Source organism: Schistocerca americana, chromosome 8, assembly GCF_021461395.2.
Source record: "Schistocerca americana isolate TAMUIC-IGC-003095 chromosome 8, iqSchAmer2.1, whole genome shotgun sequence".
NCBI classification, from domain to species: Eukaryota; Metazoa; Arthropoda; class Insecta; order Orthoptera; family Acrididae; genus Schistocerca; species Schistocerca americana.
In genome coordinates, this window is record NC_060126.1 from 237023903 (window position 1) to 237047906 (window position 24004).

A 24004-nucleotide genomic window follows, 5' to 3' on the forward strand; every position below is an offset into this window, starting at 1 on the left:
CTTATGGTCTTTCGACCATCCTTTTTGCGTTCTCCTGTTGCGTGATCACAAATGTTCAAATGTGTGTGACTTTCTAAGAGACCAAACTGCTGATGTCATCGGTCCCTAGACTTACACACTACTTAAACTAACTCATGCTAAGAACAACACACACACCCATGCCCGAGGGAGGACTCGAACCTCCGGCGGGACGGGTCGCGTAGTCACTGACACGGCGCCTCTAACCTCGCGGCCACTCCACGCGGCTGCGTGATCGCAGAGGGGTGCATTGACACATGAGTGAATAAAACGGCATACAGTCCTTCTAAGACGCCCAAGGTTGGCAAAACGCTCATTGGGATCCGCTCACCTTAATTGAAAATTTTTAAAATGAAAATGTATAAACACAAGCCATAAAATGATCCTAGGTGCCTGTAGGCAGAGAACCACTTGACACTCTTCCGATTCCAGTTGCCTGCCTGCAGGCGCGTGTGACTACTTTATAGGTCGTCACTGTAAAGGTTCATTTTTAAAACTCTCGATGAATGTGGTTATGAGCCACCAAAAGTTTTGTCAAACTGTGGGTCTTACGGGGACTTTGCTGTTTTATTCAGACATGTGCCAGTGTCAAACCTTGCCACAGCCAGGCCACCAGAGGACGCATAACAGGAGCGCTGAAAAAGAGAAGCACTCTTTCCTGTTTCGGATAGCGTTTAGCTCTGCTGTATATTCCTACCCTGTTTAAACTTTTACGTCATCGCTTTGTACTGGCTTTCCATGTGAGTTCTTGATATATTACATTTATATTTATCAAAATGAGGAACAGTATACAGGTATGTGTGCTAAAAAGAATCTGAGGACTTGTATATGTGACATTGGTATTGGTTTCGTGAATGCTTTATAATCGCATATTTTTTGTCTCTGAAGATATTAAAGAAAATATGTTTATTATGGAAGAGCAATTGTTTTAAAAGACTTTTGGCAGTTTATGAGTGTAGTGATTAGAACTAATTCAAGATAATCTTTTCGCAAAAATGTTACAGTATATATGTTAAGATTCTACTAGCTACTTCGAGGGTTGCTAGTAGAGAGATCGGGGATGTAGACGAAGATTAGGGATAATTAAATAAGTTACAGGGAGGGTGCACTGGAAGCAGAAAACACATCCAGATAACATATTAGCGAGGGTTGGAGGACGGCTTAAAAACAAGTCGAAAATTACGAGCGGAAAACAAAGCTCGACAGCAGGTAAAGTGGTACACAGATGCGTCGCTTTATGCCACGTTTCGCACGTGCTCCGCAGCACCGCGGCCGCTACAAGTTTACGGTCGCCGTTCCGGCTAAGTGGAACGCTTCACAAGAAACACGTCAGCTTACTTTCCGCCGGAGAGGACGAGAAAAACGAAAAGGAGGCGAGTGTGGCCGAGCCTCGCGGGATCCACAAACACAGCACCGCCGCGCCACGGGAGCGGGGGAGAGCGGTATACGGGGAGGGGAAGGAGAGGAGAGGAGAGGAGAGAGTTTACGCTGGGGCCTGTAAACGGGGCGCGCGCCTTGCGGACTGTCGTTGTCTCTCACTGCGGCGGCGCAGACGGAGGCCGCATTTTCTGTGCGCTCGGCATCTGTCTGCATGGGGCCACGGGGCGTTACGATAACGCGAACTCTAGACATCAACTGACAAACTCAGCTGTGAGTAAGCTCAACGAATAAAATACGCTGCCTGACAAAAAAAGTGAACCACCCAAAAGACATGGTCGGATGTCAATGTAACTTCGTACAAGTACACGACACTCCATCTGCAGGTACTTATATGAAGAGAGTTGCGATTCTCCGTTGCAGGTAGAATGGCCACCACAGTACATTACTTTTTTATCGTGATTAGTATTGTTGCCAGGCCTAGTAAGGTACACAAAGGGCGCGAACAGCGCTAGATGTTGAGTAACCATTAGGAAGAAATTGGAGATGCCGCGTACAGGCATCCCACGACATTACCACCATCTGAAACAGTTTCAAAGTGACTGCATTGTATAATTTTTTTCATAATGCGGGGCCACAGTCACAATATATTTCTTTAAAGTCAGTACCGCCATTAGACTGTTGTTTATTTGCTGTGTTACATTTACATTTACACGATCATGATTTCGGCTTCAAAGTGCCATTATCAAGTGTTTTAAGTGTTATACAGTGCCTAAGATGGCATACTCTCGTATTTAAAATACACTATTAGACACATTGTCTAATGGTCGATATTCCTGGTAAAGATGGTATACTCAGTGATGAAACAAAGCAGTAAGCTTTACCAGAAATATAATCCCTGGATGAAAGACGACGTTCTTTTCGCGAAACGCCGTTGAGAAAATTTAGAGAACGGTCATTTGCAGCTGACTGCAGAACGATTTTACTGCTGCCAGCGTACCTCTTGCGTAATAATCGAGAAGACAAACCAATGGAAACTAGACCTTCTACCGAGGCGTATAGACAGTAGCTTCGTCCTCGCTCCATTTGGAAACGAAACTGGAAAGGAAATGATTGCAGTGGTATATGGTACTCCCCACCACACACCATACGTTGCTTCGGGCGTATATAAGTAGAAATGGACGTAAGTGCAGCACATGAAAAGTGATTGGCTCCATGCCCCAATAAGAAAGTTTCTGTTCCATGTGCCATTGATTCTGAGAAACTACGTTTTATTTGTTATAATGTAAATACCGAAATACAGTACTAACATCCTAACTAGTAGAACTGTAATCCACAGAAACGATTTCTTATTTATTTTACAATAGAAGAACGAAACTGAATTCAAGGAAATATCTTTCAGTTTTGTCTTCTGTTTCTTACTCAGCTCCATCTTGGAATCAGATTCTGCAAAGTTTACTCTTGAAACAACCTAAGCTGTTGTGGAAGAAATGGCAACATCGCCAACAGGTCTTTCTGGTTTTTCAAACTGTTAAACAGGACTGGTTTTCCAGATGGAATATACTGACATTTATCCATTCTTCTGCTTAAGAGTGAAACTTTTCAATAGCTTTTCGAGAGGGATGGGTGCGAGGCACTTAGATCATACTGCATTGGAGATCTTATACTTCTGCATTGACAAATTTTTCAGCAGCATCTTTAAAGTCAGAGAAGTCAGTTGTATGCATTGTAATTGATGGAAAGAGTTCACAGCTTTAGCTGTGTCAACAACCTTGTTTAAATCCTGCCGAACAAAGATCTTGCTTACTTTTATTCGTTTCTCGATCATTGCAAAATGTCTGTCGCAGCTCAGATAGCTGCACCCACTCACAAAAAACTTGTGTGCTACCTGATCAAAATGGCTGCCTACACAACAATCGTAACAGCAATAGTACCGGTACATGTATGGCTAAATGGAGGAGACCATGACGCATGTCACTTGGAACTCCACTGGGAAACACTGTTTGGTACAAAGAACATGCACCATCTAGTAACGAATGTTTGAAACATTTTCTCCGTGAATTAACACTTTGAAGAAGTCTAGGGATAAGCAACAGAGAATTGAGAACACATTAGCACTGAAAACGCGTTTTATGCAAAAAAATGACACTTAGAACATTTGACATTCCCACTCTCTAAATGTTTTCCGTTATCCAAATATCTTACAGTATCGACAGTATCAGGAAGAAACTCGCCTTCTTGTAGAGAACATATGATAAAAGAATAGGAACTACTAGTGTTATAAATGATCTGGAAGTATCGTTGTTTGTAGAGATTAAAATCTGGCATCCCGAGAAGGGTAATACAGCAGATAGTACCTGTAACAAGAGCGGCACTAACTATATGAGTTAAGAGAGACGGATAACGCTAATGAATTGTTAATAAGCTGGAAGTTCATTAACATAAAGTGGTCGTAGCCCAGGTTATAGTATATTACGGAACAGGGGTCAACGTGCTGGAGGAAAAAACAATCTGGAACTGGAAGAACGGATAGTATAACAGTATAACTTGTACGTAACTACTTGTCTGTGTCGTAAAATTTAATTGGAAGAAAAGTACCTCGCAGTGTTGTGTCGGACGGAGTGGGTAATTTGAAGGTCACGAAAACGTGGTCACATCGACACGGGCCGCTTGAGTCGGCAGCAACGCTAATGGTCCTTAAGAGGTCCAATCGCTGCTATCTCAACGGCAATCGCACTTCACGTTGTTCTATGGCCCTCGCACGAAATGCTACGCCGGTGTATTTAGCCATGTGTTCAGCATTGCTTTTACTACGTTGAAGTATAATCCGTCTCTTTTTTACTGCGTTCGCTCCACGACGTTTTTATTTATATTTTAACTTATACTGAGAGTGTATTTTGCCTCTCCTTCATTTAGACAGTGATGCGGAGAAAAATGAATTGGGCCCACGTGCTAGTGTATTATGTATTGACACAAGAATTGAGGGAAGTAATCGATAGTTATACAGTGAGGTGACATAGGTCATGGGATACCGATATGCACATGGACAGATGATGGCAATGTCATGTGCACAAAGTATAATAGGGAGGCCATTAACGGAGCAGTCACTTGTACTCAGGTGGTTTATGAGAAAACGTTAAAGACGTCATTATGGCCGCATAACAGGAGTTAACAGACTCTGAACGCGGAATGGTAGTTGGAACTAGGCGAATGGGACATTTCATTTCGGAATCGTTAGGGAACTCTATTTTCTGGGTTCAAGAGTGTGCCAAGAATACCATATTTCAGATATTTCCTTTCAGCACGGATAATGCAGTGGCCGACTGCCTTTAGTTATCGACCGAGAGCAGCGGCGTTTGCATAGGTTTGTCAGCGCTAACAGACAAGCATCACTACGTAAAATAACCGCAGAAACCAACGTGGGACTTTAGGACAGTGCGGCGGAATTTGGCATTAATGGGCTATGGCAGCAGACGAACGACGCGAGTGCTTTTGCTGACAGCACGACATCGCCTGTAGCTCCTCTCACGTGCTGAAAACCAAATCTGCTGGAACCTACTGACTGGAAAACCGTGGACAGGTCAGATGAGTCCCATTATCAGTTGACAAGAGCTGATGGTAGGGTATGAGAGTCGCGCAGACCTCACGAAACCATGGACCCAAACTGTCAACAAGGCACTGTGGAAGCTGGTGATGGCTCCATAATGGTGTGATCTCTGTTTACGAGATCCAGCTGAACCGACAATTGACTGGAAATGGTTATGTTCGAGTGCTTGGAAACCATTTTCAGCCATTCATGGAATTCATAGTCCCAAACATCGACGGAATTTTTATGGATGACAGTGCATTTTGTCACTGGGCACAATTATTCGCGATTGATTTGAAGAACATTTTTTTGACAATTCGAGTGAATGATGTAGCTACCCATCGAACATTTATGGAACATAATCGAGAGGTCATATCTTCCACAAAATCCTGTATCGGCAATACTGTCGCAGTTATGGAAAGTTATTGAGACAGCGTGCTTCATTATTTCTGCAGGGGACTTTCGACGACTTGTTGAGTCCATGTTACGCGAGTTGCTGCACTGCCCCTGCCAAAAGGAGGTAGGATGTATCCCATAACTTTTGACAGCTCAGCATATAATGTGGTGTAGAATAAGTTTAAGGGATTGATGACCTTAGCAGTTAAGCCCCATAAGTTTCGCACACATGATAAGTTCATATGATACTATGAGACGAAGTAAATATTCCAGAATTCGAAACCAGAAGAGCTGTTAGCATGAGTGACATAAAACTAGATATCTTAGGTGTTGCAAAACAACTCAAACCACTTAAGAAAGGCAAGTCTTCCGGTCCAGATGGTATACCAATCAGGTTCCTTTCACAGAATGCATACACAATAGCACCTTTCTTAGCAATCATATACAACCGCTCACTTGACGAAAGGTCTGTTCCTAAAGACTGGAAAGTAGCACAGGTCACACCAATATTCAAGAAAGGAAGTAAGAGTAACCCACTGAATTACAGACCCATATCACTGACCTCAATGTGCAGTAGGATTTTGGAGCATATACTGTATTGGAACATTATGAATCATCTTGAAGAAAATGACTCATTGATACATAACCAACAGGGATTCAGAAAATATCGTTCTTGTGCAACACAAAAATGGTTCAAATTTTTAAATTTCAATCTGAAACTAACATTATCAAATGGTTCAAATGGCTCTGAGCACTATGGAACTTAACATCTAAGGTCATCAGTCCCCTAGAACTTAGAACTACTTAAACCTAACTAAGCTAAGGACATCACACACATCCATGCCCGAGGCAGGATTCGAACCTGCGACCGTAGCGGTCGCGCGGTTCCAGACTGTAGCGCCTAGAACCGCTCGGCCACTACGACCGGCTGTGCAACACAGCTAGCTCTTTATTCCCGTGAAGTAACGAGTGCTGTCGACAGGGGATCTCAGATCGATTCCATATTCCTAGATTTCCACAAGGCTTTTGATACCGTTCCTCACAAGCGACCATTAATCAAATTGCTTCCATATTGAGTATCGTCTCAGCTGTGTGAATGGATTCGTGATTTCCTCTCAGAGAGGTCACTGTTTGTAGTGATAGGCGGTAAATCATCGAGTAGAACAGAAGTGATATTTGGCGTTCCGCAAGGTTGTGTCATAGGATCTCTGCTGTTCCTGATTTACATAAATGATCTAGGTGAAAATCTTAGCAGCCCCCTTAGATTGTTTGCAGATGACGCTGTAATTTACCGTCTAGTAAAATCATCAGACGATCAATTCCAATTACAAAATGATCTAGAGAGAATTTCTGTATGGCGCGAAAAGCGGCAATTGGCACTAAACAAAGAAAAGTGCGAGGTCATCCACATGGGTACTACAAGATATCCGATAAATTTCGGGTATACGATAAATCGCACAAATCTAAGGGGTGTCAATTCGACTAAATACCTAGGAATTTCGATTACGAGCAACTTAAATTGGAGAGACAACGTAGATAATGTTGTGGGGAAGGCGAAACAAAGACTGCGCTTTGTTGGCAGAACACTTAGAAGATGCGACAAACCCACTAAAGAGACAGCCTACATTACACTTGTCCGTCCTCTGCTGGAATATTGCTGCGCGGTGTGGGATCCTTACCAGGTAGGATTGACGGAGGACAACGAAAAAGTGCAAAGAAGGGCAGCTCGTTTCGTGTTATCGCGCAGTTGGGTGAGAGTGTTACTGATATGATAGGCGAGTTGTGGTGGCAGTCACTGAAACAAACGCGATTTTCTTTACGGCGAGATCTATTTACGAAATTTCAATCACCAACTTTCTCTTCCGAATGCGGAAATATTTTGTTGACACCCACCTACGTAGGGAGAAATGATCATCATAATAAAATGAGAGAAATCACGCGCCATTCGTGAACGGAATGGTAGAAAAGTAGTATGAAAATGGTCCGATGAACTCTCTGCCAGGCACTTAAGTGTGAATTGCAGAGTAATCATACAGATGTAGATGAGCCGTTTCTTTTTTACGAAAAAGTGATATCTACTGAAGTTAATTTATTTTGCACCTCGTCGCTGCTGATTAGAAAAACGCTAAGGACCGGTTAGATCGTCGCGCTACAATACCGAACCACATCAGATGCCATGTTACATCAGATATCATGGGCATATGACGCGATCATCATTAAGGTCGTCACCCGGTTACACCTACTCTTGAAGAAACACCCATTTACTCTCAGGGCATATAGTTCCATGAGTCCACACATCGTCATGGCCTCAATCCCTTTTCCGTCGTTCAATTACAAAAATCGTCTGTTCCATGTTAAGGGAAGAGAACTTTATTGTTTCGTACTTTATTGTTTACAATATGTAGTTTGTCCAGCAGTCGTATTTGGTTTCCCTGTCCCCGACAGCCTGAAGGTCATTGTGGACCCAAATAGACAGTCTGCTGGCAATTTGCCTGTCATCATCGACTGGAATTAAAGAAAGAGATTTTGTACTTTTGAATCTCGTTTTAATCCTCCACGATGTCGTAGCTTGTAAAACTACTTGTTCGTTTCTGTCGAAGCAATAACGTTTTCCTCGTCCCCTTTTGGATTTCTGTTTCAGATAGCAACAACATTAGGCGAATACTCAAGTAATTGTAAACATATACATAAAACTTAATTAAGGTCGGAAAGATAGGTAAAGGTACTGCCGGAAGTGAGATTGTAAGGGAGCGTTGTAGGTCGTACTAGCGTAGCTCAGTCGATAGAGCACTTGCCCGCGAAAGCCAAAGCTCCCATTTTCTAATGCTGGTCCGTCACACCACCGTTTCAATCTCTCATGAATTTTCACGATTTCAATATTTCACATTTCATTAAAAAAAGAAAAAAAAACCTTCTTCAAATTGTCACATGCAAGTACGGTCCTGACCCCCTTCTCATCAGGCAACTGCGTCGGACAAACAATGTTGATGCTTTCGAGCACGGTCTACTGTGAGAGCGCGAAATTACTGAGTCGTCTCGTAGCGACCACAATCACTTTTTACGACCGTGAACAGCAGTACGAACTGTTTGTTTTGGCAGTAACTATGTGAAAACTCTGTTAGCTGTGTATTTATTGAAATTGGTACCGCAAGCATATGAATATGTGAATATCAACACTTTCTTTGCTAATTTTGCATCTTTTCTTTTCTAACCTTCTCGTTACGGAAGTACATCACGTTTGGCAAAAAGAAAAGAAAAATCATAATTGCACCTGAAAAGTTCCTTCCCTCTACCAACGTACACACACTGTCCAGTTATATTAATGTGACCACCTGTCAAAAGCCTGAGTAATTACCTGTTACAGCGCGGGCCGATACGAAGTATGCAGCAATAGAGACAGTGAGGTTGTGGAAGGTAGCGACAGGGATGTGGAGCCACGTCGATTAGCGTCGTGGCCAGCTTCTCTAGGATTCTCGGTTGAGGATCGAGACTGAGAACAGCCTGATCGAGGTAGTCCAACGGATTCTCGACTGGGTTGACATCCAAGGAGTTTGGTGGCCAGGGTATTACGGTAAAAGCATCATGGTGCTCTTCGAACCACGCACGTACACTGCGAACTATATGGCGCTTTGCATTGTCCTTCTGGTAGACTCAATGCTGTCGAGGGAAAACAAACTGCATGTAGGAGCGCACTTCGTCCGCAAAGATAGGTACGTACCTCTGTTGACCCATCGCGCCTTCCAGAATGACGAGATCACAAAGAGAATGCCCCGTAAACATTCCCCAGATCGTAACGCTCCCTCTTCCGGCCTGGACGGAAGATTGTTGCAGGGTGTTTGGCTCCAGACGTTTTACGCCGATGGAGGATAAAGCGTGATTCGTCTGATAAGACCACCTGTCACCGCTGACTGGATATCCACTTGGAGTACTGGAGTGGAAATTCCAGCCTACGGCGCTGATGAACAGCAGCTAGCATGGTTGCATGCTACCTGGCGCCTGCTGTGGAGGCTCAGAGGCAGCAACGCTCACTGAACAGCCGTTGAGGAGACACTGTTCGTAGCCGGTTGGTTCAATTGGGTAGCCGTATTTGACACTTGTCATGTATGGCCCGTTGCCTCTGCGCCACTTTGGACAGCGCCATTTTGCCACGCACGGCATGCTTTAACCACTGTGGCACACGAACAGTTTACAAACTTAGCCGTTTCCGCCATGGCCTGAAAGACAGTGATTATGTGCTTTTGGACGCCAGGTAAATCCCTCCCATTCTGCATTACGACATCCACTGTACTTTTTTCCGTGTCTCTCAGATACGGTTTATATACCCTCCACTGCTAGTGCTGCCACCTGCGGTCTGTGAGTGGTTATTGCGCGTTGACGTCGATCATAGATGGTGGTGACATTAATGTGACTGGGCCCTGTAGAGTCCAGAGAATATGCGGTAGATTCCTCTACATTCAGTAAGGAAGTAATTGTACTGGTGTATTCAAATCTACTTTCTCTACTTTTTTATACATTTCATTCTGTACACTTAAGGACCTGCCCGGAAGCTGCACGCGTGAGCACGCAACTTTCAGGATTCGAGGAGGGCGTGCCAGTGCCAGACCGAAAGCTCCCCGTAAATTGACGTCGGGAGCCAGTGTGGCAACCAACCTGGATGTCGCTTTTAGGCGGTTTCCCCCATCCGACTTGGTGAATTCCGGGCTGGCAACATAGTTTTTGTCTAGTGTTATACCATGCTAAGGCGTGTGAAACATTTAGAAAAGTTTCACACGGCTTAGCATGGTATAACGCGAGACGAAAACTGATGGAGAACACAAATTCCGTTCGGCATGAGGGCGGCGGAGAGGGGAGAGGTGGGAGGGACACAAAAGGACTTCCGGCTACCTTCTAACACTAATATTGTCAAATCTAAAAATAACATGCTCTACGGTCGCAAGTTCGAATCCTGCCTCGGGTATGGATGTGTGTGATGTCCTTAGGTTAGTTAGGTTTAAGTAGTTCTAAGTCTAGGGGACTGATGACCGCAGATGTTAAGTCCCGTAGTGCTCAGAGCCATTTGAACCATTTATGAATTAACATGCCGACGCCGTGAAAATGCGAAATAAAGGCCAGGAAAAAGAAGATGATCCCGTTTAAGAGCTAGTAGGAGTGTACGACATCCGGCCCATTCCAGAGCCAATTTCTCTTTGAAACGTCCCCTTAGAAAAATTATACATGACTGTGCTTAAACTGACACACAATATTTTTTTTAGCGCAATGCAATCTGACTTTCAGTAATCCCTACAAAAGAATGGCCCTGACTAACATTAAACTATACCTTTCACAAATCACTTACCTCACAAAAATCTTCGTTACTCAAGCTACTGCAATACAGCGAGCGCCACTACTGCCAGCTAAATAAAAGATTCAAACTACGAAAGGCACTAACTACTGATAGGCATAGTTAGCAAATGAAAGATTTTGATAGAGAAAAAACAATGTATTTACCTTAATATTGTTCAAAAGTCATAATATATATAGCAGTTCATGACATCCAGTCCTACAAATATCAAAACTCCGACATTTCTCTCCCCACATCCACCACTGCCGGCGCCTCACCTCCAACTGCCAACGCTACGCGCTGTTAACATCCAGCTGCCCAACACTACAATGGCAGACAACAATGCAAACTAGCCACAGACTGCACACAGCACAGCCAGTGATTTTTCATACAGAGCGCTATGTGGCGTTACCAATAAAAGCCGGCCGCGGTGGTCTCGCGGTTCTAGGCGCGCAGACCGGAACCGTGCGACTGCTACGGTCGCAGGTTCGAATCCTGCCTCGGGCATGGATGTGTGTGATGTCCTTAGGTTAGTTAGGTGTAAGTAGTTCTAAGTTCTAGGGGACTGATGACCACAGCCGTTGAGTCCCATAGTGCTCAGAGCCATTTTGAACCAATAAAAAAACCTAAACATCCTACTTACATCTTCAGCGGAGCAGTGAAGATCCCAATTCAAAATACTTGGTGGGATGTTTCTTGTTATAACACTTGCCCTACAACGAAGGAAACCATCTAGAAGAGCTTGGTGCAAGTGGATGGTTAGAGACATTTTTAACTAGAAGACCTTCTCTGGTAAACCACTGCATCATAGAATTACAGCAGATGCAAGATATATCCCAGAGTCGAAAATGTGTCGATAATATACTTCATGACCACGATCAGCTAGAATGTCACTTATACGGTATTGTATCCATGCTTTAATGTCTCACTCGTTCCAAGTTAGTATTATTGTATGAATTAAACTGCAGATCACGTAATATACTGTTGGTAAATTCTTTCCCGTAAGGGTCGAAAACGGTACACTACAAAAAATTTATATTTCTTGCATGACTGCGAGTTAACAGACAATGTAATTTTTATTATTATTATTAACAGCCGGCGTCGCGGGTGAAGATGTGCCAAATGCGAGCGATGACTAAAAGCTAAAGCCATTTGGACAGTCCATTTTGGTGTAATTCGTTCCGTGTAATGCAACAACAGAAACCTGCGACATCCTAGCGCTATAAACGTAAGTTAATTTGTCATCTAAACACAGGAAGAGGCAACCTGTTTCAAATATTTGCAAGTAAATCTACAAAATAAAAGAAACGATTTCGTAACGGTAGCGTCACAAGATTTTCAAGTACTGCTCCTAACCTGACGATTAACGGACGTTGTATCGAGCCTCCGGTAAACTTACACTTATCAGTAATGCATAGGCCGGCTCTGCTGGCGCCAGGGAGCGGTAATTGGCGAGGCGTCTGCAGAGGCCGCACTTCCGCAGGGTGTCCCGTGTCGCGTGATAATTGCCGTCGCGCAGCAGGCTGCCGCGGTGACTCATTAGTCACGCTGGAATCTTAACTGGCGCCAGTCCGCACTCTGCCGTCTCGCGTGTCGCCTTCTCCCACATCTCGTCGCTCAATTACGCGCGGCGATGGCGCCTCCGCTTCCTCCCCTGTCCTTGTCTTTCTGGAAATCACACCGGAAGCTAGGTCACGTGACCCTGCACGCTCTCAAAACTCACTTCAGATAAACTGAGATGCGAAAAAATCCGGAATGCCAAACGAAGGAAAGGCTGCAGGTTGAAGATAAACATCCCGTCCACGAATAGGTCGTTGTACTGTATAATTACATTTGCCAGCCGGTGTGGGCGAGTGGTTCTAGGCTCATCAGTCTGGAACCGCGAGACCACTACGGTCGCAGGTTCGAATCCTCCCTCGGTTATGGATGTGTGTGATGCCCTTAGGTTAGTTAGGTTTACGTAGTTCTAAGTTCTAGGGGACTGATGACCTAAGATGTTAAGTCCCATAGTGCTCAGAGCCATTTGAACCATTTGAACCACCATCTTCTTCTGTGTGGATGCACAAACAGTGCCCGAACTCTTACGGGAATCGGCAAAATGCCGCGAGTAATGAGTATAATGGGCAGGGGCGCTGTGAATATAGTGCGGGACAATAAGTTGAGAATGTGGGTCTCACGGGAGGCGTGCAGTCGCGCTATCCTCTGTGTACTCGGTGGCTCAGATGGAGCCGGCACGGTAACTGAGCGTCTTCGGTCAGAGGGCTGCGTGCTCTTTGTAATAAAAAAACTGAATCAAGGAATCAACGATCATCTTGAACGGATGTATTGTGACGTCCCCCCAGACCAAACGCAACGAACTATATCGAAAAAAAGAGAGATGGATAGAGCGTCTGCCATGTTAGCAGAAGATCTTGGGATCGAGTCCCAGGCGGGGCACACATTTTCAACTGTCCACGTTGACTTATATCATTATGTCAAAGCCTGTATGCAGCTAGGTGTATTCATTTCACTGTAATTTCATTCTTACAAGCTGCATGGTCGCCGATGGTATCTGTTCTTTCGGACATGTAATGAGAATAATGGGCAGGGGCGCTATGCATATAGTGTGGGACAATAAGTTGAGAATGTGGGTATCACGGGAGGCGTGCCAGAGGTAAGCCCCTGCAGTCGCGCAATCCTCTGCGTCCTTGGTGGCTCAGATGGCTGCCGGCACAGTAGCTCAGCGTGTTCGGTCAGAGGGCTGCGTACTCTCTGTAATAAAAAAACTGAGTCAAAGAATAAAGGATTAACTTGAACGGATGTCTTGTGACGTCCGCCCAGACCAAACGCAACGAACAATATCGAACAAAATGAATTTAAAAAAAAAAAAAAAAAAAAAGCGTAGTGAGTAGCGTCACTGATCCAAATAGAAAATTACAATAATGGGCGGTGGTTCGCGTTTTAAAACACTAGAATTAAAAAAAAAAGATGGGTAGAGCGTCTGCCATGTAAGCAGGAGATCCCGGGTTCGAGTCCCGGTCGGGGCATACATTTTCAACTGTCATCGTTGAGTTATATCAACGCCTGTATGCAGCTGGGGGGTATTCATTTCATTGTAATTTCAAAATGCATATTTAATTTTTCTCGACATACGCAACTCAGACATTCACTTCGTCTTGTACTTGGAGTTTCCGTGGAGTCGTTCGAAGTCACGATTGCTGTCGCTGCCAGAATCCAAGCATTCTTGGCGATTTACGGCGCTCAAGGTAAATTAAGCGACTTTCTGCTCCGTTATTATACGTGGTAAAATTTATTGCTGGATTCAGATTCATTCTCTGCAAAGCCCTACTTATACACGGTCTAGTGACCACTGGCTATGTCAGACGCGAACGTGCAAAAACCACTCACAGACGGCAGATGGTAGCCCTGGCAATAGAGCATGTATGGGGGACGCGGAATACAGGGTAGATTTTGGGCTTTCACCCAGTCGTCGTAAACTTCATTGCACGGTATTTCGGCTGGACAACTGCCAGCTATCTTTAGGTGAGCCGAACGAGGACTGACGAAGACGTTCTCCGCTTCGACTTTTATAGTGCGCTGATAGTACCGTCGCGCATGCGTTGCAGTCGCGGAAACAGAAGGGCCACACCGCCAGCGACAGCGCCCTCGCTGGTGGAACTGCAATACAGTGTAGTTGTCGAATGCGGAAACGGAGCAATTCATCTGACGTCCAAAATGGCATAATCATTGAATTTTACGTCAAGGGTGGAAGCATTTCCGAAACGGCTAAGTTTATGGGCCGTTCGTGTGTCGCCGTAATTAAAGTATACCTTGCATAGCAAAATGGTGCTACCCAAAACCGTCACCGAGACACCTGTGGTGCATCACGAGCCGTAGATGACAGAGGTGAACGTCGGCTATGGTGATGTCTCCAGGCGACTAGACGTGTAATAAATAGTTGAGCAGCTGACCGGCCAGACGAACCAAGTGTCTCGTCAACGATCGGTCAGTGAACGTTGCTGTGTATAGGGTCTCCGCAGCAGACGCCTGGTGAATGCACCCATGCTGACTGAAGTTCATCGGACACAAAGGCTGGAATTTGCATTCTAGCAGCACAACTAGACATGCCCTGAGCGGCGACGGATGGCGTTTTCAGATTATTCAAGTTTTACGCTCCATCGGACAGCTGTCTGTTGGCGTATATCCCGGGATACTTCTGAAAGCAAACACGCTGCTAAATGGTCCAGCCGGAGGAGAGAGCATTGTGGGGAATATTATGATGGCATTGCTGGGGGACCTCTACGGCAAGAAAGGATGAATGAATTGATTGTTGGTGTTGATTACGATCATCCTCCTTTACCTCCTCTGCATTACTGCAGATGACGTGTCACTGAGCTCATTTGTTCTGTGCACGCAGTACACGTGAGGCGCCTAGTTGTTTCTACTGCACTGTGTGGAATACGAAGGTTCTGTTATAGTTCACTAACCTGCTGTCTTCAACTTTATGTCCCGAGCGCAGAAAACAGCACGCAGGTCGTAGGTTCTGTATCTTGAGGCTGAAACTGACTTTTAGCGAGGTTCTGTTCTGAAATAATGTATCACTTCTTTGGAATGCCACTCGCGTACTTTAATATAGCCACACGAGAAGACTACATGAACTTAATACAACACCTTCTGATATAGCAAAGTACATGATCGAACACAATGTTTACGAAAATGTATCTTTACACAATTTGTGGCACGTGTCTGTGCCTGATGACTATCGTAGTGAATCTTTTAATACTGAATACCGGATAACACGTCCTGCCACAGACAACATGACTGTACATCTCGACTGCCTAATCCAGAGTGACGAACAGCCCGAAACACTTGGCGCGCCATTCCAGAAAAAGCGTGACCCGAACGCTTCCGAAATGCTTCGTCTGTAATTTCGTAAGTCTTTTGTTTTTGATTTAAATTATTTTTAATAATTCTAAAATGACTGATTGATAGTCAACTGTTGTGAGATATTTATATTAAAAAGTGAAGTCATTCCAATCAGTAGTTTAACTAATAATAATAACTATACTTTAACGTTTTGGCGCCCTTGCTCCGAACACAGCCGCCAATCACAGAGCAGTAGCATTATGCAGGCTGTCTTTCTCACGGGAATGGTACCGAATCTAACATCTGTCACAGGTACCTTACACCACATTACGTCATCTACACTCCTGGAAATTGAAATAAGAACACCGTGAATTCATTGTCCCAGGAAGGGGAAACTTTATTGACACATTCCTGGGGTCAGATACATCACATGATCACACTGACAGAACCACAGGCACATAGACACAGGCAACAGAGCATGCACAATGTCGGCACTAGTACAGTGTATATCCACCTTTCGCAGCAATGCAGGCTGCTATTCTCCCATGGAGACGATCGTAGAGATGCTGGATGTAGTCCTGTGGAACGGCTTGCCATGCCATTTCCACCTGGCGCCTCAGTTGGACCAGCGTTCATGCTGGACGTGCAGACCGCGTGAGACGACGCTTCATCCAGTCCCAAACATGCTCAATGGGGGACAGATCCGGAGATCTTGCTGGCCAGGGTAGTTGACTTACACCTTCTAGAGCACGTTGGGTGGCACGGGGTACATGCGGACGTGCATTGTCCTGTTGGAACAGCAAGTTCCCTTGCCGGTCTAGGAATGGTAGAACGATGGGTTCGATGACGGTTTGGATGTACCGTGCACTATTCAGTGTCCCCTCGACGATCACCAGTGGTGTACGGCCAGTGTAGGAGATCGCTCCCCACACCATGATGCCGGGTGTTGGCCGTGTGTGCCTCGGTCGTATGCAGTCCTGATTGTGGCGCTCACCTGCACGGCGCCAAACACGCATACGACCATCATTGGCACCAAGGCAGAAGCGACTCTCATCGCTGAAGACGACACGTCTCCACTCGTCCCTCCATTCACGCCTGTCGCGACACCACTGGAGGCGAGCTGCACGAAGTTGGGGCGTGAGCGGAAGACGGCCTAACGGTGTGCGGGACCGTAGCCCAGCTTCATGGAGACGGTTGCGAATGGTCCTCGCCGATACCCCAGGAGCAACAGTGTCCCTAATTTGCTGGGAAGTGGCGGTGCGGTCCCCTACGGCACTGCGTAGGATCCTACGATCTTGGCGTGCATCCGTGCGTCGCTGCGGTCCGGTCCCAGGTCGACGGGCACGTGCACCTTCCGCCGACCACTGGCGACAACATCGATGTACTGTGGAGACCTCACGCCCCACGTGTTGAGCAATTCGGCGGTACGTCCACCCGGCCTCCCGCATGCCCACTATACGCCCTCGCTCAAAGTCCGTCAATTGCACATACGGTTCACGTCCACGCTGTCGCGGCATGCTACCAGTGTTAAAGACTGCGATGGAGCTCCGTATGCCACGGCAAACTGGCTGACACTGACGGCGGCGGTGCACAAATGCTGCGCAGCTAGCGCCATTCGACGGCCAACACCGCGGTTCCTGGTGTGTCCGCTGTGCCGTGCGTGTGATCATTGCTTGTACAGCCCTCTCGCAGTGTCCGTAGCAAGTATGGTGGGTCTGACACACCGGTGTCAATGTGTTCTTTTTTCCATTTCCAGGAGTGTATATACTTCTTGCATCTGCACTACTCTGGGAACAGCTTCTTGGAGCCTAATATGCAGTTCGTTTTTCCTCGTCTCGATGAAATCTACCAGCGGGAAGGTGCAACGTGTCACCCAGACCTCAGTATCCGTGCGTGGTTCGAAGAACACCAGGATGAGTTTACCGTTTTCTCCGGGCCACCAAACTCCCCGGATTAAAACGAAATCGAGAACCTGTGGGACCTTCTCGCTCCAACTATTCACGCCATGGATCCTAACCTAGCGCAGCTGGTCACGGCAGTGGAGTTAGCATGCTCCCACATCCCTGTCGGTACTTTCCAGTACCTCACTGACTCTCTTCCTGCACTTCTCGCCGTGATTCACCCTCCAAAAGACGGTTATTCAGCCTTTTGACAGCGGTCACAGTAATGTGGCTGGACAATCTAAAACAACGCTGAACGATAGACGTACGCTGAAACTGACCTGCTACCTGCGAGACAGAGATTATAATCTACTTCAAAGTTAATAGTTAATTCTTTTTACTAGTCTAACTTCCTTCAGACAGATCCCTACATTCGAGCAAAGCACTGGAAAATCTACACCGCTAACAGCTCTTACACTGAAGAGCCAAAGAAACTGGTCCACCTGCCTAATATCGTGTTGGGCCCCAGCGAGACGCAGAAATGCCGGAACACGACGTGCCATGGACTCGGCTAATGTCTGAAGTAGAACTGGAGGGAACTGACACCATTAATCCTGCAGAGCTGTCCATAAATCCGTAAGAGTGGGGGAGAGTGGAGATCTCTTCTGAGCAGCACGTTGCAAGGCATCCACGATATGCTCAATAATTTTCATGTCTAGGGAGTTTGGTGGCCAGCGAAAATGTTTCAACTCAGAAGAGTTTTCCTGGAGCCACTCTGTACCAATTCGGGACGTATGGGGTGCCCATTGACCTGCTGGAATTTCCCAAGTCCGTCGGAATGCACAATGGACACGACTGGAAGAAGGTGATCAGACATGATGCTTACGTACGTGTCACCTGTCACTGTCATCTCTAGACGTATCAGGGGTCCAATATCACTCCAACTGCATACGCCTCACACCATTATAGAGCCTCCACCAGCTTGAACGGTCCCCTGATGACATGCAGGATCCATGAATTCATGTGGTTGTCTCGATACCTGTACACTTCCATCCGCTAGACAGTATTTGAAACGAGGCTCGTCCGACAAGGCAACAAGTGTTCAGTCATCAAAAGTCCAAAGACGGTGTTGATTGGCCCAGGCGGGGCGTAAAGCTTTGTGTCGAGCAGTCACTAGTGGGCCTTCTGCTCCCAAAGCCCATATCGATGATGTTTCGTTGAATGGTCCGCACAATGACAATTGTTGATGGCCCGCACACTGACACTTGTTGTCAATTCGCGGAAGGGTTGCACTTCTGCCACGTTGAATGGTTCCCTTCAGTCGTCGTTGGTCCCGTTCTTTGAGGATCTTTCTCCGGCCGCATCGATGTCGGAGATTCCATGTTTTACCGGATTCCTGATATTCACGATACACTCGTGAAGTGGTCCTACGGGAAAATTTCCACCTCATCGGTACCTCGGATGCTGTGTCCCATCGCTCGTGCGCCGACTATAACACCACGTTCAAACTCACTTAAATCTTGGTAACCTGCCGTTGCAGCATCAGTAACCTATCAAACAACTGTGCCATACACTTGTTGCCGACCTCAGCGCCGCATTCTGCTTGCCTCCTACAGCCATGTCTCAGTGTTGGGGTTAATCCAAGCACACCAATAAACGTTTCTGAATATATTCGCGGAGCACTTCACTAAGAGTGTCTGGATTCTGGGCGCAGCGGCGATGCCAAGCAGGTTCCTAACGTGTGATGAAAGGAACATTTCAACAGGCGACCGCCGCGCAGGATTAGCCGAGCGGTCTTAGGCGGTGCAGTCATGGACTGTGCGGCTGGTCCTGGCGGAGGTTCGAGTCCTCCCTCGGGCATGGGTGTGTGTGTTTGTCCTTAGGATAATTTAGGTTAAATAGTGTGTAAGCTTAGGGGCTGATGACCTTAGCAGTTAAGTCACATAAGATTTCACACACACACAACTGGCGACCCTATCACTGTTTTTCACACAAGTCCACAAAAACACCGGCTGTCATGTGAATTACTGATTTGTTGTTGTGGAGACTATTGGAGGAAGTTGCTACGAGCCAGTTGAAGATGATTTGCGAATTTTTAGCGATGTACAATTCCAGTACAAGGGTGGTATCTCAGAATCTTCCTGAGCGCAGATGCCAGTGGGGCTCTTAACAATTGACTTCGGAGAAGTGACAAGTTTAGCCTGTCTCACAGGTCAAATTTTTGCTGGCGACCCTTATTTACACCGGTTTTACATATGCAACAGTGTAGAGAAATAATATTGGACCATTAATAGGCTTTTCTGATTAAATATGTGGAGCAATACGTCGCGTAATTTTTCTCGTGCGCTGCACATTGCCAAGAACGCATGGATTTTGCTCGCGACTGTGAGTTCAACTTGATGTGATGCTACGGGAACTCCGAGGAACGGACGAAGGGAACGCAATAGGAGGCATCACTGGCTGTTTTCTGACCACTCTACTATACAGGGTGTTAGCGAGATAAGGGCAGATATTTCAAGTGATGACTGAGGAAAGCGTATTGAACAACATTGCATCAGTATTTATTTCATTTTCAAACGATTAATTATGGGTGTTACGAGCAGTATGTTTTTAGGTTCGTGAGTGTCTCCAAGTACGAGTGGCACAAACAATCCGTTAAAGTTATACCAAAGCGCAGTGTCTGTCCGAAAGATCAGACACCAGACGGAATCTGCAGCTTCAAAACATTATTTGTAAATTAAATTGGGATCATTGCCGTCAGCTGGGGACGGACATTAAGCGGAATCAGCGGCGACGAGCGAAGATGTGTTCCGGACTGGGATTAGAAACCGAGATGTCTTGCTTGCCAGGCACTTGCGGTAACCTCTGCGCCATCCTGGACACAACGTTATCGAAACTGCGCGTACTATCTCGGCCGGTCCACGCTCTCACCGAACGCCACCTATCCGCCGTCCTTGTTCACTATACTCCAGTTCGCTACTCAGAGATTCCCATAGGAAGTCGGAGGTATTTGTGGATTCGCACCTGCAGGAAGGCGATTCATTGCCCAGTTAAGCTTCTCTGTTATACTGTAGAATGCATGACTGAGAAGGCTAACTGGGCTTGTCAAGTAAAGTGGACGGGGACTGCAGATAGGTGGCGTTCAGTGGGAGTGTGGATCGGCCGTGAGGCGTGCCGAGGAGATAGTCTGTGTAGTTGCGATAACCCTGTGTCCCGGATGGCGCAATGGTTACCGCACCTGCCCACTAAGCAAGAGATGTCGGGTTCGAATCCCTGTCCGGTACACATTTTCGCTCGTCGCGTCTGATTTCGCTTAATGTCCCGTTGCAGCTAACAGCAGTGATTCTCCTTTAATTTTGGTCTTATGTCAAAGCGGTAGGTGGATCAAAACAGAATGTCCAGACACTCTGTGACCAAAATGGTACTGAAACAGAGGATGACAGACTAAACGCCGAAATACTAAATGTCTTTTTCCAAAGCTGCTTCACAGAGGAAGACTGCACTGTAGTTCCCTCTCTAGATTGTCGCACAGATGACAAAACGGTAGATATCGAAATAGATGACATAGGGATAGAGAAACAATTAAAATCCCTCAAAATATAAAAGGCCGCTGGACCTGATGGAATACCAGTTCGATTTTACACAGAGTATGCGAAGGAACTTGCCCCCCTTCTTGTAGCGGTGAACCGTAGGTCTCTAGAAGAGCGTAGCGTTCCAAAACATCGGAAAAGTGCACAGGTCATCCACGTTTTCAAGATGTGCAGAACTGTAGACCTATATCTCTAACGTCGATCAGTTGTAGAATTTTGGAACACGTATTATATTCGAGTATAATGACTTTAGATTAGAAATCTACTCTGTAGGAAGCAGCATGGGTTTCGAAAACGACGATCGAGTGAAACCCAGCTCGCGCTATTCGTCCACGAGACTCAGAGGGTCATAGACGCTGGTTCCCAGGTAGATGCCATGTTTCTTGACTTCCGCAAGGCGTTCGATACAGTTCCCCACAGCCGTTTAATGAACAAAATAAGAGCAATGGACTATCAGACCAATTGTGTGATTGGATTGAAGAGTTTCTAGATAACAGAACGCAGCATGTCATTCTGAATGGAGAGAAGTCTTCCGAAGTAAGAGTGATTTCAGGTATGCCGCAGGGGAGTGTCGTAGGACCGTTGATACTCACAATATATATAAATGACCTTGTGGATAACATCCGAAGTTCACTGAGGCTTTTTGCGGATGACGCGGTAGTAATTCGAGAGGTTGTAACAATGGAAAATTGTACTGAAATGCAGGAGAATCTGCAACGTATTGACGCATGGTGCAGAGAATGGCAATTGAATCTGAATGTAGACCAGTGTAATGTGCTACGAATACATAGAAAGAAATATCCTTTATCGTTTAGCTACAACATAGCAGGTCAGCAACTGGAAGCAATTAATTTCATAAATTATCTGGGAGTAGGCATTAGGAGTGATTTAAAATGGAATGACCATATAAAATTAATCGTCGGTAAAACAGATGCCAGACTGAGATTCATTGGATGAATCCTAAGGAAATGCAGTCCGAAAACAAAGGAAGTAGGTTACAGTACACTTGCTCGCCCACTGCTTGAATACTGCTGACCGGTGTTGGATCCGTAACAGATAGGGTAGATAGAAGAGATAGAGAAGATCCAACGGAGAGCAGCGCGCTTCGTTACGGGATCATTTAGTAATCGCGAAAGCGTTACGGAGATGATAGATAAACTCCAGTGGAAGACTCTGCAGGAGAGACGCTCAGTAGCTCGGTACGGGCTTTTGTTGAAGTTTCGGGAACATACCTTCACCGAGTAGTCAAGCAATATATTGCTCCCTCCTACGCATATCTCGCGAAGAGACCATGAGGATAAAATCAGAGAGATTAGAGCCCACACAGAGGCATACCGACAATCTTTCTTTGCACGAACAATACGAGACTGGAATAGAAGGGAGAACCGATAGAGGTACTCAAGGTACCCTCCGCCACACACCGTCAGGTGGCTTACGGAGTATGGATGTAGATGTAGAATTTACATATAATCTATTAAAGCCCTGGGCAGCAAGTCTGGCACTGAAGTGTGGACACGTGCAGGCGAAATAATGGTCTAAACTGACAGGCGTAGTCCACTTCGCAGTACAGTTACGATCGTGCAGAAAACATCAGGCAGCAAATTAAATAATGTGTTTGCAGGGTGACTGCCAGAGGTAGAGAAAGAATAACTTTCACACTGAAGTTGGTACATATTAAAGTACCACTATCTGCAACTTTATCCCTAGCACCCTGTGTTTGCCATTGTGTTTAGTAGCTATTTACAAGTCCCCTGCCAGTGCAGTCTCGAAGATAGCTACTTGTGTTATTTAGAAGCCTGCTGGAGGTGAAGTTTCCGCCGTTTTTGTGGCGTTACTACCATGGAGAAGCCTGCGCATGCGCCTCCGTCACGCCTCAAGCTGCAACCAGCTGGTGCTCACGTAGCGGCCATTAGCGCATCCTGTGTGACGTGGGGAGCGCCGCCGGCAATTCTGCAGGTGCCTGGCCGCAACCTTTACAGCCCGGGGACCTGCTCGGCATGGAGTGTGTGCCCCGTCTCAGCCTTCCCTACCAGCCGGTGCCGTAATGAATTCCTGGGTCCCTCCTGCACGGGACGAAACACAACACCGCACGAGAACAGGTCTCCAGATCAACCTCACTTCCTGTTGTCTTATTTCCCTGGTTTTAATTATCGCGCAGCTGCTAGGCATTACGCTGCATCCGGATACAAAAACGGTGATCAACAACAGCTTCTCATTAGGTACTGCATGGAAACGTGTTCCGAGCAAGTAGAAACGGCCTCGGGAAACGGGCGGAAATTAAGTCACCCCCTTCTTCCGATGAACCTTCGCCACTAATTAATTTACTGACACTGTAATTATCCCTTATACTGTTAACGTGGGGGATACTTCTGTTTCTTCAATTAATGTTTGTCAGAAACTTATTTTAGCACTCGCAGCGAGGAGGCTGCAAAATTAAAGTGATATGAGGACAAATGTGGTTCCAGTGACACTTAAGTAATTAAATATATCTTGAACTTAACTGAACTTTGTAAATCTATAAAAGATCTATAAAAGTCTCCCACTGCGTTTTTCTGTCTGCATGTTAAATACAATCTCAGGAACTACTTCAGTGATTCTGATACGGTTTCCACTAACAGATGAACTAATTTACCACGAAGGTTTGCATATATAGGCTGAGTCTGGATGAAAGGTACATGCCTTGAAGCGTGATAATATTAGTGACTGCGGACAAAGAACTTCATAGGAGATATGCCCCCGTCCGAATTGTTTCCCAGATAGTACACATCTAATGTACATTTTTATATATTTTCTTTATTATTCAAACATAGTCGCTGTTTGCAACGTACCACAGTAGTGTACAGGGAGACGAACAGTTTCATAAAGGACATCTGTGGTCCATCAAGTCGGCAAACTCGCCTAAGCTACAGCCTATACGCGTCGTGCGACATTTTCAGTATTCTCGCGCTCTCTTTGCCCAAACTGTTAGACCTAGACAAAAAATGAATAGGGT